The sequence below is a fragment of the Kogia breviceps genome, chromosome 14 (genome assembly GCF_026419965.1).
Source record: "Kogia breviceps isolate mKogBre1 chromosome 14, mKogBre1 haplotype 1, whole genome shotgun sequence".
In the NCBI taxonomy this organism is placed as follows: domain Eukaryota; kingdom Metazoa; phylum Chordata; class Mammalia; order Artiodactyla; family Physeteridae; genus Kogia; species Kogia breviceps.
Window position 1 is genome coordinate 35,609,372 of NC_081323.1, and position 18,398 is coordinate 35,627,769.

Consider the following 18,398-nt stretch of genomic DNA (forward strand, 5'->3'; position numbering starts at 1 on the left):
AAACTTGAAAACATTATGCTAAGTGAAAGAAGTCAGTCACGAAAATTCATACACTATATGAATTCATTCATATGCAAATCCAGAATAGGGGAATGTGTAGAGATGTAGAACATAGATTATTAATTGCATGGGGCTGGGAGTAGAGAGAATGAGAGAAGAGGGAGGGTAATAGCTAAAGGACTCAGGTTTCTTCTTGAAGTGATAAAAATGTTCTAAAATTGTGGTAATGATTGCACATATCTGTGACTATGCTACAAGTCGTTGAATTGTACACTTTAAATGTACAATTATACATTTATAATTATAGCATATGAATTATATCTCAGTAAAGCTGGTTTTTAAAGAGTCACTTGTTTGATTTTAAAAAGCTACACATAAAAAAAAATGAGCAAAAATCTTTTTCTTTGTAGGTATCGGTGAGTGAAATCAAACAATATTTATCAAATATATTGGAACCAAAAAAATCAATTAATGTGATCAATAAAAAAGAAAATCTCTTAGAAAAAAAGAAGAATCAGCATAAATTAAGAATAAAAAGAATTCGAAATAAACATCTGTGGAAAAGAAGTAAAAATCATTGTAAGTAGAATGCCCTCTCCCAGGTAAATTAAAAATGACTTAATGTACTCTAAAATCAAACTTTGTAGCTACTTTCCAGAAAGTCTTAGGATATAGTCATAAAGAGTTATACACACAAAAAGCCTTAAATTTTGTCAGTTTTTGTCCACTGACTTAATTTAGAATTTGTACTGATGATAATAACCAAGGTTGATAATTAAGACTCATGAATAAAAAAACCTCCATAATTATGTAAATAAAACATTTCAGATATTCTGCTAATAGAAATCCTCATACTTTAAAGAAAATCGAAGTTAATATAGTGCTCTTTTTTTTCTGGTCTAGCAATTGAAAACTGTCTCTAGTAAAGACATAACTGATTAGTTGATAGATTTCTCTGGATGCAGGAAGAGTCTAGAAAATATAAACAGTGGAAGCACACACTCACCTTCCCGAGGCACACTTTCCCCTTGGCGAGTAGAGCCTGGGTACAGAATGTCACCATCCTTTGCCTGATTTCATCAAACAAGCCTTCTGACAGGTCTCCCATGTAGCTTTCTCCTGGCTTCAGGGCATCTTCTCCAGTATGACCCAGCCGTGTGGCTGACAGGGTCATGGTGCTCAGCCAGGTGTCAGGCCTGAGCCTCTGACATGGGAGAGCTTAGTTCAGGACATTGGTCCACCAGAGACCTCCTGGCCCCTCAAAATATCAATCGGTGAGAGCTCTCCCAGAGATCTCCATCTCAATGCTAAGACCCAGCTCCACTCAACGACCAGCAAGCTCCACTGCTGGACACCCCATGCCAAACAACTAACAAGACAGGAACACAACCCCACCCACTAGCAGAGAGGCTGCCTAAACTCATGATAAGTTCACAGATACGCCAAAACACACCACCAGATGCAGTCCTACCCACCAGAAGACAAGATCCAGCCTCATCCATCAGAACACAGGCACCAGTCACCTCTACCAGAAAGCCTACATAACACACTGAACCAACCTTACCCATGGGGGGCAGGCACCAAAAACAACAGAAACTACAAACCTGCAGCCTGTGAAAAGGAGACCCCAAGCACAGTAAGTTAAGGAAAATGAGAAGACAGAGAAATACACAGCAAATGAAGGAGCGAGGTAAAAACCCACCAGACCAAACAAATAAAGAGGAAATAGACAGTCTACCTGAAAAAGAATTCAGAATAATGACAGTAAAGATGATCCAAAATCTTGGAAATAGAATGGAGAAAATACAAGAAATGTTTAACAAGGACATAGAAGAACTAAAGAGCAAACAAACAATGATGAACAACACAATAAATGAAATTACAAATTCTCTAGAAGGAATCAATAGTGGAATAACTGAGGCAGAAGAACGAATAAGTGACCTGGAAGATAAAATAGTGGAAATAACTACCACAGAGCAGAATAAAGAAAAAATAATGAAGAGAATTGAGGACAGTCTCAGAGACCTCTGGGACAACATTGAATGCACCAACACTCGAATTATAGGGGTCCCAGAAGAAGAAGAGAAAAAGAAAGGGACTGAGAAAATATTTGAAGAGATTATAGTTGAAAACTTCCCTAATATGGGAAAGGAAATAGTCAAGTCCAGGAAGAACAGACAGTCCCCTACAGTATAAATCCAATGAGAAACATGCCAAGACACATAGGAATCAAACTATCAAAAATTAAATACAGGGCTTCCCTGGTGGCGCAGTAGTTGAGAGTCCACCTACTGATGCAGGGGATACGGGTTCATGCACTGGTCTGGGAAGATCCCACATGCAGCAGAGCAACTAAGCCCGTGAGCCATGGCTGCTAAGCCTGCACGTCTGGAGCCTGTGCTCTGCAACAGGAGAGGCCACAACAGTGAGAGGCCGGTGTACCGCAAAAAAAAAAAAAAAAAAACGGACAAGGGAATCCCCAGAAGGTTATCAGCTTATCTTTCAGTAGAAACTCTGCAAACCAGAAGGGAGTGGCAGGACATATTTAAGGTGATGAAAGGGAAAAACCTACAACCAAGATTACTCTACCCAGCAAGGATCTCATTCAGATTCAACAGAGAAATTAAAACCTTTACAGACAAGCAAAACCTAAGAGAATTCCGCACCACCAAACCATCTTTACAACAAATGCTAAAGGAACTTCTCTAGGCAGGAAACACAAAAGAAGGAAAAGACCTACAGTAACAAACCCAAAACAAGTAAGAAAATGGTAATAGGAACATACATATCAATAATTACCTTAGGGCTTCCCTGGTGGCGCAGTGGTTGAGAATCTGCCTGCTGATGCAGGGGACACAGGTTCGTGCCCCGGTCTGGGAAGATCCCACGTGACGCAGAGCGGCTGGGCCCATGAGCCATGGCCACTGAGCCTGCGCGTCCGGAGCCTGTGCTCCGCAATGGGAGAGGCCACAACAGTGAGAAGCCCGCGTACCACACAAAAAAAACAAAAAAACAAACAAACAAAAAATAATAATAATTACCTTAAATGTAAATGGGTTAAATGCTCCAACCAAAAGATATAGACTGGCTGAATGGATACAAAAACAAGACCCATAAATATGCTGCCTACAAGAGACCCACTTCAGACCTAGGAACACATACAGACTGAAAGTGAGGGGATGGAAAAAGATATCCCATGCAAATGGAAATCAAAAGAAAGCTGGAGTAACAATTCTCATATCAGACAAAAAAGACTTTAAAATAAAGACTATTACAAGGGACAAAGAAGGACACTACATAATGATCAAGAGATCAATCCAAGAAAATATAAAAATTGTAAATATTTATGCACCCAACATAGTAGCACCTCAATACATAAGGCAAATGCTATCAGCCATGAAAGGGGAAATCAACAGTAACACAATACTATTAGAGGAGTTTAACACTCCACTTTCACCAATGGGCAGATCATCCAAAGTGAAAATAAATAAGGACACACAAGCTTTAAATGACACATTAAACAAGATGGACTTAACATATTTATAAGACATTCCATCCAAAAAAACAGAATACACTTTCTTCTCAAGTGCTCATGGAACATTCTCCAGGATCGATTATATCTTGGGTCACAAATCAAGCCTTTGTAAATTTAAGAAAATTGAAATCGTACCAAAGATCTTTGCCAACCACAATGCTATAAGACTAGATAAAAATTACAGGAAAAACGTGTAAAACATACAAACACATGGAGGCAAAACAATACACTACTAAATAACCAAGAGATCACTGAAGAAATCAAAGAGGAAATCAAAAAATACCTAGAAACAAATGACAATGAAAACACGACGACCCAAAACCTTTGGGATGCAGCGGAAGCAGTTCTAAGAGGGAAGTTTGTAGCAATACAATCCTACCTCAAGAAACAAGAAAAATCTCAAATAACCTAACCTTACACCTGAAGTGATTAGAGAGAGAAGAACAAAAAACCCTCAAAGTTAGCAGAAAGAAAGAAATATGAAGATCAGATCAGAAATAAATGAAAAAGAAATGAAGGAAATGGTAGCAAAGATCATTAAAATTAAAAGCTGGGTCTTTGAGATGATAAAATTGATAAACTGTTAGCCAGACTCATGAAGAAAAAGAGGGAAAAGACTCAGATCAATAGAATTATAAATGAAAAGGAGAAGTAACAACTGACACTGCAGAAATACACACGATCATGACAGATTACTACAAGCAACTATATGCCAACAAAATGGACGACCTGGAAGAAATGGACAAATTCTTAGAAAAGCACAACCTTCCAATACTGAACCAGGAAAAAATAGAAAATATAAACAGACTAATCATAAGCACTGAAATTGAAACTGTGACTAAAAATCTTCCAACAAACAAAATCCCAGGACCAGAGGGCTTCACAGGTGAATTCTATCAAACATTTAGGGAAGAGCTAACACCTAACCTTCTCAAACTCTTCCAAAATATAGCAGAGGGAGGAACACTCCCAAACTCATTCTACGAGGCCACCATCACCCTGATACCAAAACCAGAAAAAGAAGTCACAAAAAGAGAAAACTACAGGCCAATATCACTGATGAACATCGATGCAAAAATGCTTTAAAAATACTAGCAAACAGAATCCAACAGCACATTACAAGGATCATACACCATGATCAAGTGGGGTTTATCCCAGAAATGCAAGGTTTCTTCAATATATGCAAATCAATCAATGTGATAAACCATATTAACATATTGAAGGAGATAAAGCATATGATGATCTCAATAGATGCAGAAAAAGCTTTTGACAAAATTCAACACCCATTTATGATAAAAAAAAACCCTCCAGAAAGTAGGAATAGAGGGAACTTACCTCAACATAATGAAGGCCATATATGACAAACCCATAGCCAACATTGTTCTCAGTGGTGAAAAACTGAAACCATTTCCACTAAGATCAGGAAATAAGACAAGGTTGTCCACTCTCACCACTATTATTTAACATGGTTTTGGAAGTTTTAGCCATGGCAATCAGAGAAGAAAAATAAGTAAAAGGAATCCAAATCAGGAAAAAAAAGGAAATCTGTCACTGTTTGCAGATGACATGATACTATACATAGAGAATCTTAAAGATGCTACCAGAGAAGTACTAGAGCTAATCAATGAATTTGGTAAAGTAGCAGGATACAAAATTAATGCACATAAATCTCTTGCATTCCTATACACTAATGATGGAACATCAGAGAGAGAAATTAAGGAAGCACTCCCATTTACCACTGCAACAAAAAGAATAAAATACCTAGTAATAAACCTACCTAAGGAGACAAAAGACCTGTATGCAGAAAACTATGACACTGATGAGAGAAATTAAAGATGATACAAACAGATGTAGAGATAAACCATGTTCTTGGATTGGAGGAATCAACATTGTGAAAATGACTCTACTACCCAAAGCAATCTACAGAATCAATGCAATCCCTATCAAACTACCATGGTATTTTTCACAGAACTAGAACAAAAAATTTCACAATTTGTATGGAAACACAAAAGACCCCGAAGAGCCAAAGCAATCTTGAGAAAGAAAACAGAGCTGGAGGAATCAGGCTCCCAGACTTCAGACTATACTACAAAGCTACAGTAATCAAGACAGTATGGTACTGGCACAAAAACAGAAATATAGATCAATGGAACAGGATAGAAAGCCCAGAGATAAACCCATGCACATATGGTCACCTTATGTTTGATAAAGGAGGCAAGAATGTACAATGGAGGAAAGACAGCCTCTTCAATAACTGATGCTGGGAAACCTGGACAGCTATATGTAAAAGAATGAAATTAGAACACTCCCTAACACCATACATAAAAATAAGCTCATAATGGATTAAAGACTTAAATGTAAGGCCAGACACTATAAAACTTTTAGGGGAAAACATAGGCAGAACACTCTGTGACATAAATCACAGCAAGATCATTTTGACCCACCTCATAGAGAAAGGGAAATAAAAACAAAAATAAACAAATGGGACCTAATGAAACTTAAAAGCTTTTGCACAGCAAAGGAAACCATAAGACGAAAAGGTAACCATCAGAATGGGAGTAAATATTTGTAAATGAAGCAACAGACAAAGGATTAATCTCCAAAATATACAAGCAGCTCATGCAGCTCAATATCAAAACAATGAACAATCCAATCCAAAAATGGGCAGGAGATCTAAATAGACATTTCTCCAAAGAAGATATACAGATTGCAAAAAACACATGAAAGGATGCTCAACATCACTAGTAATTAGAGAAATGCAAATCAAACCTACAGTGAGGTATCACCTCACACCAGTCAGAATGGCCATCATCAAAAAGTCTACAAATAATAAATGCTGGAGAGGGTGTAGAGAAAAGGGAACCCTCTTGCACTGTTGGTGGGAATGTAAACTGATGCAGCCACTACGGAGAACAGTATGGAGGTTCCTTAAATACTAAAAATAGAACTCCTGGGCCTCCCTGGTGGCGCAGTGGTTGAGAGTCCGCCTGCCAATGCAGGGGACACGGGTTCGTGCCCCAGTCTGGGAAGATCCCACATGCCGCAGAGCGGCTAGGCCAATGAGCCATAGCCACCGAGCCTGCGCATCCAGAGCCTGTGCTCCACAACGGGAAAGGCCACAACAGTGAGAGGCCCACGTACCACAAAAAAAAAAAAAAAAAAAAAAAAAACTCCCATATGACCCAGCAATTCCACCACTGAGCCTATACCCTGAGAAAACCATAATTCAAAAAGTGTCATGTACCACAATGTTCATTGCAGCACTATTTACAGTAGCCAGGACATGGAAGCAACCTAAGTGTCCATTGACAGATGAATGGATAAAGATGTGGCACATATATACAATGGAATATTACTCAGCCATAAAAAGTAATGAAATTGAATTATTTGTAGTGAGGTGGATGGACCTAGAGTCGGTTATACAGAGTGAAGAGAAATATCTGGAAAGGGATAACAAATACCGTAGAAAGAGAAAAACAAATACTGTATGCTAACACATATATATGGAATCTGAAAAAAAAAAAAAAAAAAGGTTCTGTGGAACCTAGGAGCAGAACAGGAATGAAGATGCAGACATAGAGAATGAACCTGAGGACGTGGGGAAGGGGAAGGGTAAGCTGGGAGAAAGTGAGAGAGTGGCATGGACATATATATACTACCAAATGTAAAATAGATAGTGGGAAGCAGCCGCATAGAACAGGGAGATCAGCTCGGTGCTTTGTGTCCACCTAGAGGGGTGGGATATGGAGGGTGAGAGGGAGATGCAAGAGGGAGGGGATATGAGGATATATGTACACGTATAGCTGATTCATTCTGTGATACAGCAGAAACTAACACAAGATTGTAAAGCAATTATACTCCAATAAAGATGTATTAACAGAAAAGAAAATATAAACAATGTGTCCATAGATTCTGTGTGCAGGAGTTAACTGGTGCTCAATTATAAAATTTAAGACTCATTTTCAACATTTAAGTCTGATACATGAAAACTCTCTTTTCTAACAGATATGTATGAGTTTGTATAATTTAACATCTTATTTAGGAGAGGGAATCTTCTATGGCAGAGATAAATTAAGAATATCAGTTTTTATTGGCATTATAAAATATGTACATATCTTAAAGTTCTTTTAAATCTAAATCATATACATTGAAACATACATTTGACCATTTTTTGGCATAGAAACATGGGCTGCCTTTTACTTAGCATTGATCTACTTATTGGCATTTCTAGTATAAACCACACTCAAACTGTATCATCTATGATTTCCCATCTCAGTTTTTTAATGAGAAAAGGAGCTAAAAACATTTCTGGAGCAAGTATGGGCAAAATCCTTCCAGATATTTGCAGACTTTTCCCCCAGTCATTATAAATGCTTTGCCTGCAATTAAATTTGATAACTTTTAGTGGCTCTCCTTATCATGTTTTTTCATAATATTTCAATCGCTTTACATAGAAACAACATTTTCTTTTTGTACTTATTTTAGTAAGTTTACATATTGTTTGATTAAATTCTGTAATTATAATAACAGCACAATTGATACAGATAGATTTGGGATCAAGCACTCCTGATCTTTGGTAAGTATGCAAAGGGTGGGAACAGAAGTAACACCTGTACTAAAGAGAATCCCACTGGCCACAAACTAGTTCAATATGCTGTGGACATCGGTCAGTAAGTTGGATAGAAGACATGAAAATCATTGATTAATTTGGCGAATGGGGTAGGTAGAGGTTGTTTAAGAGAGCTTCTGCTGTTTAAAAGAGTAAATAATGTCACCCTTCAAATGAGATCCCTTTCCCTTATATGGAACTGGTTATATTATACCTAAAAATAATAAATAATAAGCTAACTCTAATTGAGCATCCCCCATATTTTTTAGTGTTCACTTAAGATAGGTTATATCATTTCCACTTTGTAAGGTGGCACAGTGGTTAGGAATCCACCTGCCAATGCAGGGTACACGGGTTCAAGCCCTGGTCCAGTAAGATCCCACATGCCACAGAGCAACTAAGCGCATGCACCACAACTACTGAATCTACGCTCTAGAGCCCGCGAGCCACAACTACAGAAACCCGTGCACCTAGAGCCCATGCTCCACAACAAAGACAAGCCACCGCAATAAGCCCGCGCACCACAACGAAGAGTAGTCCCTGCTTGCCACAATTAGAGAAAGCCCCTGCCCAGTAACAAGAATCCAACACAGCCATAAATAAATAAATTTATGGAAAAAAATAATGGTAAATAATTGAAATCATTTTAGAACAGTATAATGTATGCAGTAGATTTCAAAACTCACACTTTGAATTATCAAACCTAAGACTTTAAAGAAATGTATTCCTGTCCTCTAGGGACAGGAATCTGTCCCTAGACATCTCTAGGGAGTGTACATGCATTCATTGATGCCTACCTAAATGTTTCAAGGACATTTGAGAACCCCTGTCTTATAATAGTCATAACATCCATTCATCAAGATTTACACAAATTGGAAAATGTTTCCTTCTGCCAGAAGTAAACATAGAAAAGTGATCACTACTAATAAGAGCAATAGATAGAAATTGAGAACCAAGGGATTCCAGAGGAGAGAGAGGTTAGTTTTGGAGCTAGAAGGACTCTTACTGACCTAGTCTGTCCTTGGTCTTTATGAGAGTCTTGCTTCGACAAAGATTTTTTAATTTTTTAAATCTTAATATTTTAAGAGTATTTTTCCCACATTTACTCCAAAAGACTGGTTGACTGCTCATTTGAAGAGTTGGCTCTATATAGGACATAAAATTGTTGACATGTGAGTTACTTGAAGTACAGGTAGGATTTTTGACAGGAAACAAATGACACATTTAATTTGAGTCATATGGGGACTTCCCTGGTGGCGCAGTGGTTAAGACTCCGCTATCCCAATGCAGGGGGCCCGAGTTCAAACCCTTGTCTGGGAACTAAATCCCATATACATGCCACAACTAAGAGTTCACATGCCACAACTAAGGAGCTGGTGAGCTGCAACTAAGGAGCCTGCCTGCCACAACTAAGACTGGACACAACCAAATAAATAAATAAATCTACTTTTGAGAAATGATATATTTATTATTTTTATAGATCTTTATTGGAGTATAATTGCTTCTCAGTACTGCGTTAATTTCTGTTGCACAACAAAGTGAATCAGCCATATGCATATACATGTCCCCATATCCCCTCCCTCTTGGGCCTCCCTCCCACCCTCCCTATCCCACCCCTCTAGGTGTTCACAAAGCACCAGGTTGATCTCCCTGTGCTATGCGGCTGCTTCCCACTAACTATCTATTTTACATTTGGTAGTGTATATATATCCATGCCACTCTCTCACTTGGTCCCAGCTTACCCTTCCCCCTCCCCACGTCCTCAAGTCCATTCTCTATGTCTGCGTCTTTATTCCTGTCCTGCCTCTACGTTCTTCAGAACCTTTTTTTTTTTTTTAGATTCCATATATATGTGTTAGCATATGGTATTTGTTTTTCTCTTTAAAAAAATTATTTATTTATCTTTGGTTGTGTTGTGTCTTCGTTGCTGTGCGCAGGCTCTCTCTAGTTGCGGCGAGCAGGGGCTACTCTTCCTTGCAGTGTGCAGGCTTCTCATTGAGGTGGGTTCTCTTGTTGCAGAGCATGGACTCCAGATGCACGGGCCTCAGTAGTTGTGGCACATGGGCTCAGTAGTTGTGGCTCACAGGCTCTACAGCTCAGGCTCAGCAGTTGTGGCATACAGGCCTAGCTGCTCCACAGCATATGGTCAGTTCCATTCTTAAGGCCTCTCAACTGTTTGAATCAGGCCAACCCAGATTATTTAGGATAATCTCGCTTACTTAAAGGTGCCCTCACAGCAAAAGCTAGTTTCATGTAGGACTTAATAACTGGAGACTGTACTCGCCAAATAGATACATAAAGTTGACCATCACAGCCAGATATCTCCTAATCCTTATGTGTTCACTAAATTTTTGAATCTAAGTGAAATCTTTTACATGTATGCCTATTTGTTTCATTGTGTTCTTTTGGGACTATTTCAAACTATCAATTATATCAATCAAACTCTCCTAGTTTTCTGTCATTCAAATTTTTGACAAGCATGCCCTCCAATCTTTTACCCAAATTCTTGTTACAGACATTAACCAGATAGAACCAAGTTTAGAGCCTAGAGCCCACAATAATCCACCATAAATCTCTAATATTATATTTACCCACCAATAACAGATAAAAATCCACATGTGATGAGGTTGAAAAAATAAAATTTCAGTTATCAGAATGCCTTGTACAGAGTGCACTGCCCTTGTTTGGGAAGATGCCTTAATAAGCATTGGTAGATAGAAAGTAGACAGACACGCCTTCCTGATCCCCCACCTTCAACCCCACACAGAAGCCTACTGTCAGGAACAGTACCTATTGAATCAGTAGTTAGGAAAGTAGAGGAAGCCATGGAGAAGTAACCTTCCTCGGAAGATTTACAAGCTATGAAATGAACCAGAAATATGGATTATACATGGTTATAGAGCTGGCTAAAAACCTTGCTAAATCCTATTCTCATTCAGTTCTCATTTCAACATTTTGTATACAGGATATCATAGAAAATGGGATATAGGTGTTTTATATAAATGCTACTCCCCAGACTCGTTAGTCCTTCAGAAAAGAAAAATTAGATTGAACCTAACATTCTCAAAAAACTTTCTGATTCTTAGTGATACTATCTCCTTAACTCAAGGCTCACAAACTGTGTATGCTGTTCAAAAAATGAAAGAGAAATTAAGGAGATTGTCATCAAGCTGGTTCTAGAATATGAATATAGTTTTCTACATCTTGAAAATAGGGGAACTGTCTACCAATTTTCAGATCTCTATCACTTTTTCCTTTACCTAGAGGCTGTCAAATATAACCAATAGCATTTGTTTTCTCTTTAATTCAAGGCAAGATCTGTGCCTGGCATTGTGTCTGTCACATACTTAATATGAATAAATATTTGCTGAATTAAATTGAGTTGAATTCTTCCTATATAGAGCTAGGATGTAAACTCAGATCTTCTGACTCCAAGTTCAGCATTATCTACAATAATATACTACAATATACGTGCTACATAAAAATAATAAACCCTTACATTTTTAGAGTATGTTTGAATGGTGTTTTATAGTTGAACACAATGCTTTCATATCCCATTACATTTTTTTAACAGCATGCTCATTTTCTCTCAGAGTATCTTATCACTAGAACTTTAATAACTAATTCTTCTTTCTGAGTCAGAACTGAGTCTAATAGAGTAATTATCTTTATTAAATTGTTAACAAGACAAATCAATAATTAATCATGCAGTGGGAATAGTGGAGCCTATTCCTGCAGGCAACTAGAACACTAGTTTCTTTGTCCTTCCTGACCAGATCCTTCCTGGAATTTCTTGGCATTAATCATCATTAATTTTGGTGATTAGACCATACAGCTCCTATGTTCTTGGTTGGAGGGGAGTGTCTTAGAATCCTGCTTTAAGCCAGGGTTGGCATTCTTTTTTCTCACTTCTAGGGTCTGTGACCAGCTAGGCTAAGTTTATCTTTAGTATTCCACTTTATTGACTGTGGGATGTATGTGGAGGACACTGGGAAGTGCCATTCAGATCCTCTCTTCAATGAGGGACTTGTTGCCCAGTTGCAGAAAGTGCAGTTCACAGACAGCCTTCAGCAGTCAGTCCCTTTAGAGGCTGTCTCAGGTGCAGACAACTGCATAGCCCAAGGCTATTCCTCCTTCCTGGGAGAGCCAACTTCCAGTGACTAATCAATTCAGGAACATAAAGGCCTGACCATGTCAGTCTAACTTGGGATGAGTTAGAAGAGACATGTTAGCTCCAGAGTACCCTCTGGGGTCAGGAAAGGGTTTCACTGGGCTTGTTACCAAGTCCAAGCTTGTACTGCTTGCCACATGACAGGACAATAAATCAAGAGACAAGTTAGTTGTTGGGGCAAGGAATAGAGATTTTATTCAGAAAAACAGCAGACTGAGAAGATGGTGGACTACTGTCCCAAAGAACCATCTTACCTGAGTTAGAATTCAGGCTTCTTTTATGCTAAGATGGAAGGAGGTATGGCTCATTCTTGCAAACTTTTTGGTGCAGGAATCCTTTGTTCTTGCAGCTGTCCAAGTAGGTCTGGTTACAATGTTCCTATATACCACCAAGAAGACAATTATTATTTTCTGTTCTGCAACTTTTTATCTCTATATGAGTGGGAAAGTGTTATACCTTCAAAGGTCAGAACCTTGAGAATGGGCTATCATGAATATTTCAGGCTATAAGCAACATTCTTTTACAAAAGGAGCAGAGCCAGCATGGCTGAGCACAGACAACAGAACACAAGGGTTAGAATTAAAGGAATAGATCTGATATGGAGTCAGGTTTGTTCTTCTCTGTTGCAGGTTGCATCACAGCTTCTCTTTCTGCCTAATCCAACTTCTTCACCAGGTGTGGTTCCCTAGGGCACTTCTTTTTTCTTTTCTTCTTATTTATTTATTTATTTATGGCTGCGTTGGGTCTTTGATGCTGCACGTGGGCTTTCTCTAGTTGCAGTGAGCGGGGGCTACTCTTCATTGCTGTGCGGGGGGTTCTTGTTGCGGTAGTTGTCTGTTGCACAGCACAGGCTCTAGGCACACAGGCTTCACTAGTTTTGTCATGCAGGCTCAGTAGTTGTGGCTTGCATGCTCTAGAGCAGAGACTCAGTAGTTGTGGCACATGAGCTTAGTTGCTCCACAGCATGTGGGATCTTCCCAGACCAGCGCTCAAACCCATGTGCCCTGCATTGGCAGGCAGATTCTTAACTACTGCACCACGAGGGAAGTCCCAAGGACACTTCTTAATAAATACTCCAAACTCTTAAAGTCTGCTTATCAGGGAACCAAAACTGTGTACCATTTAATATCTTTCCTATTACTTAAAGTTTTTCTTTAAATCAACACAAGTTATTTTGTGAAAGAATTTATTTTAAAAGAAAATCACTAAAGATCTCCTATTCTGGCAAAATGGTGGTTTAATCCAATATGAAAACTCTACTGCATACAAATACCTAAAAATGACACCTAATATATGCCAAAACACTTTTTTGAAATGAAGACCTGGGCTCACAAGAAACTGAAATCCCCAGGTGCTAGAAATAATCAAAAATAAGCATGTGAGTTGATGTTTTGGCAAGCTGTGATCAGAGCTGGTAATGGATGAGCCTTGGATTTTAAATCCCAGGCTGGGAAAATTTAAAAAGACATAAAGATCTTTGACAAGGGAATTGAGATGAAGAGTTATGAATAAAACTAAGAGTCTCATAGAGCTGTGCATACAGTGAAAGGGGAGATTAGGAAAAAACAACAAACCACCCACAATTATATGTAACTATCAAGGAAGCTTTTCCTCCACTTTGACTTTCACAGGGAAAAACATGTTCCTGGAAAATAACCTACACAATATCCCTGCACCGTATACAGATTTGAATTTGAATTTATGCCACCTGACTTTTTTCTGTGTGTGTGTGAACACTTTCAAGCCAATATGTTCACATACACAGATATCTTTCCACCAATAAGATGATAAATCTGGAAACCTGACAGAAGCAATACAAAATAACTTTGGGGAAACATTCCACAATTCCTACATTAAAAGCCTTGTTGGGGGGAGGTGGAGTCAAGACGGCAGTGTGGGAGGACTTGGAGTTAGTGTCTCCCCACACCTAGGGTGCCTGTTGGCCGCTGGTGAAAAACCCTGATGCCCAAGGAGACGGGAGGAACCCCCAAGTGCACCAGCTTGGTTCACAAGCCAGGGGTCAGGCAGAAGCTTCTGCAGTGGGAGCTCTGAATCTGAACCACTGGACTAACAGAGAACCTCAGACTCCAGGGGATATTCTTTGGAGTGAGGTCTCACAGAGGTCCTCATTCCAGCACCAAAACACAGCTCTACCCAACAGCCTAGAAACTCCAGTGTTGGAGGCCTCAGGCCAAACAACCAGCAAGACAGGAACAAAATCCCACTCATAAAGAAAAGGAAAAAAAAAAAATGAGATGGCAAAAGAATATGTCACAGATGAAGGAGCAATGTAAAAACCTACATGACTTGGGCTTCCCAGGTGACACAGTGGTTGAGAAACCGCCTGCCGATGCAGGGGACGTGGGTTCGTGCCCTGGTCTGGGAGGATCCCACATATCGCGGAGCAGCTGGGCCCAAGAGCCGTGGCCACTGAGTCTGAGCGTCTGGAGCCTGTGCTCCACAATGGGAGAGGCCACAGCAGTGAGAGGCCCGTGTACTGCAAAAAAACAAAAAACAAAAAAACCCAAAAAAACCCTACATGACCAAATAAATGAAGAGGAAATAGGCAATCTATCTGAAAAAGAATTCAGAGTAATGATAGTAAAGATGATCCAGAATCTCAGAAATAGAATGGAGGCATGGATTGAGACAATACAAAAAATGTTTAACAAAGATCTAGAAGAACTAAAGAAAAAACAAACAGAGATGAACAACACAATAACTGAAATGAAAAATATACTAGAAGGAATCAGTAACAGAATAACTGAGGCAGAAGAACGAATAAGTGAGCTGGAAGTCAAAATGGTGGAAATAACTTCCAAGGAGCAGAATAAAGAAAAAAGAATTGAAGGCAATCTCAGAGACCTCTGGGACAACCCTAAACACACAAACATTTGAATTATAGGGGTCCCAGAAGAAGAAGAGAAAAAGAAAGGGTCTGAGAAAATATTCGAAGAGATTATAGTGAAAACTTCCCTAACATGGGAAAGGAAATAGTCACCCAAGTTCAGGAAGCGCAGAGAATCCCATACAGGAGAAACACACCAAGACACATATTCATCAAACTAACAAAAATTAAATTCAAAGAAAAAATATTAAAAGCAGCAAGGGAAAAACAAAAAATAACATACAAAGGAATCCCCATAAGGTTATCAGATGATTTTTCAGCAGAAACTCTGCAGGCCAGAAGGGAGTGGCAGGATATATTTACAGTGATGAAAGAGAAAAACCTACAACCAAGATTACCCAGAGGATCTCATTCAGATTCAATGGAGAAATCAAAAGCTTTTCAGACAAGCAAAACCTAAGGGAATTCAGCACCACCAAACTGCTTTACAACAAGTCCTAAAGGAACTTCTCTAGGCTAGAAACACAAGAGAAGAAACACACCCACAAAAACAAACACAAAGGGGCTTCCCTCATGTCGCAGTTGTTGAGAGTCCGTCTGCCGATGCAGGGGACACGGGTTTGTGCCCCAGTCCGGAAGGATCCCACATGCTGCGGAGCGGCTGGGCCCGTGAGCCATGGCCGCTGAGCCTGCGCGTCCAGAGCCTGTGCTCCGCAACGGGAGAGCCCACAACAGTGAGAGGCACACGTACCGCAAAAAAACAAAACAAGCAAACAAAAAAAACAAGAGAATGGTAATAGGAACATACATATTGATAATAACCTTGAATATAAATGGATTAAATGCCCCAACCAGAAGACACAGACTGGGTGAATGGATACAAAAACAACACCCTTATATATGCTATCTACAAGAGAACCACTTCAGACCTAGGGACATATACACACTGAAAGTGAAGGGATGGAAAAAGATACTCCATGCAAACGGAAATCAAAAGAAAGTTGGAGGGCTTCCCTGGTGGCACAGTGTTTGAGAGTCCGCCTGCCGATGCAGGGGACATGGGTTCCTGCCCCAGTCCGGGAAGATCCCACATGTTGCAGAGCGGCTGGGCTTGTGAGCCATGGCCGCTGAGCCTGCGTGTCTGGAGCCTGTGCTCTGCAACGGGAGAGGCCACAACAGTGAGAGGCCCGCATACCACAAAAAAAAAAAAAAGAAAAAGAAAGTTGGAGTAGCAATACTCGTGTCAGATAAAATAGACTTTAAAATAAAGACTGTTACAAAAGATAAGGAGGGACACTATATAATGATCAAAGGATCAATCCAAGAAGAAGATATAAAAATTATAAATGTTTATGCACCCAACATAGGGACACCTCAATACATAAGGCAAGTGCTAACAACCATGAAAGGAGAAATCAACAGTAACACAATAATAGTAGAGGACTTTAACACCCCACTTACACCAATGGAGAGATCATCCAGACAGAAAATAACTAAGGAAACACAAGCTTTAAATGACACAATAGACCAGATAGATTTCATTGATATTTATAGAATATTCCACCCAGAAGTGGCAGAATACACTTTCTTCTCAAGTGCACACAGAACATTCTCCAGGATTGATCACATCTTGGGTCACAAATTGAGCCTCAGAAAACTTAAGAAAACTGAAATCATATTAAGCATCTTTTCTGACCACAACGCTATGAAATTGGAAATCAATTACAGGAAAAAAACTGTAAAAAAACCACAAATACATGGAGGGTAAACAGCACCCTACAAAAGAACGAAGAGATCACTGAAGAAATCAAAGAAGCAATTTTAAAAATACATAGAAACAAATGACAATGAAAGCACAATGACCCAAAACCTATGAGATGCAGCAAAAGCAGTTCTAAGGGGGAAGTTTATAGCAATTAAGTCTCACCTCAAGAAACAAGAAAAATCTCAAATAAACATTCTAACCCTACAATTAAAACAACTAGAGAAAGAAGAACAAAGAAAACCCAAAGTCAGTAGAAGGAAAGAAGTCATAAAGATCAGAGCAGAAATAAATGAAATAAAAACAAAAACAATAGCAAAGATCAGTAAAACTAAAACTGGTTCTTTTAGAAGATAAGCAAAACTGATAAACCCTTAGCCAGACTCATCAAGAAAAAAAGGGAGAGGATGCAAATAAATAAAATTAGAAATGAAAAGGGATAAATCACAACAGACACTGCAGAAATACAAAGGATTATAAGAGAATACTACAAGCAACTCTGTGCCAATAAAATGGACAACCTAGAAGAAATGGAGAAATTCTTAGAAAGGTATAACGTTCCAAGACTTAACCAGGAAGAAATAGAAAATATGAACAGACAAATCACAAGTAATGAAATTGAAACTGTGATTAAAAATCTTCCAACAAACAAAAGTCCAGGACTAGATGGCTTCACAGGTGAATTCTATCAAACATTAGAGAAGAGCTAGCACTCATCCTTCTCAAGCTCTTCCAAAAAATTGCAGAGGGAGAAACACTCCCAAATTCATTCTTTGAAGCCACCATCACCCTGATACCAAAACCAGAAAAAGATATCACAAACAAAGAAAATTATAAACCAATATCACTGATGAACTTAGATGCAAAAATCCTGAACAAAATACTAACACAGAATCCAACAGCACATTAAAAGGATCAAACACCATGATCAAGTGGGATTTATCCCAGGGATGCAAGGATTCTTCAATATATGAAAATCAATCAATATGACACACCATATTAACAAATTAAGTAATAAAGACCATATGATCATCTCAATAGATGCAGAAAAAGCTTTTGACAAAATTCTACACCCATTTATGATAAAAACACCCATTTATGATAAAAACTCTCCAGAAAATGGGCATAGAGGGAACCTACCTCAACATAATAAAGGCCATTTATGACAAACCTACAGCAAGCATCATACTCTATGGTGAAAAACTGAAAGCATTTCCACTAAGATCAGGAACAAGACAAGGATGTCCAGCCTCACCACTCTTACTCAGCATAGTTTTGGAAGTCCTGGTCACAGCAATCAGAGAAGAAAAGGAAATAAAAGGAATAAAATAAAAGGAATACAAATTGGAAAAAAAGAAGTAAAGAAAGAAGTAAAACTGTCACTGTTTGCAGATGACATAATACTATGCATAGAAAATCCTAAAGATGCCACCAGAAAACCATGAGAACTAATCAATGAATTTGGTAAGGTTT

At 38.9% G+C, this 18,398-nt stretch overlaps 1 protein-coding gene across 4 annotated transcripts in view; it reads left to right on the top strand.

Annotated features, from left to right (window-relative positions):
* Window positions 1–500: 500 nt before the first annotated feature.
* SEL1L2 (SEL1L2 adaptor subunit of SYVN1 ubiquitin ligase) overlaps window positions 501–18,398 on the top strand; it is an 81,018-nt gene continuing 63,120 nt past the window's right edge. For 3 of the 4 annotated variants that reach the window (XM_067012449.1, XM_067012450.1, XM_067012451.1), the window contains exon 1: window positions 525–579. The gene's annotated coding sequence lies outside the window, so the exon portion shown is untranslated. Of the gene's footprint in view, window positions 580–18,398 lie in introns of all 4 variants that reach the window. The other variant, XM_059037602.2, reaches the window with a different exon arrangement.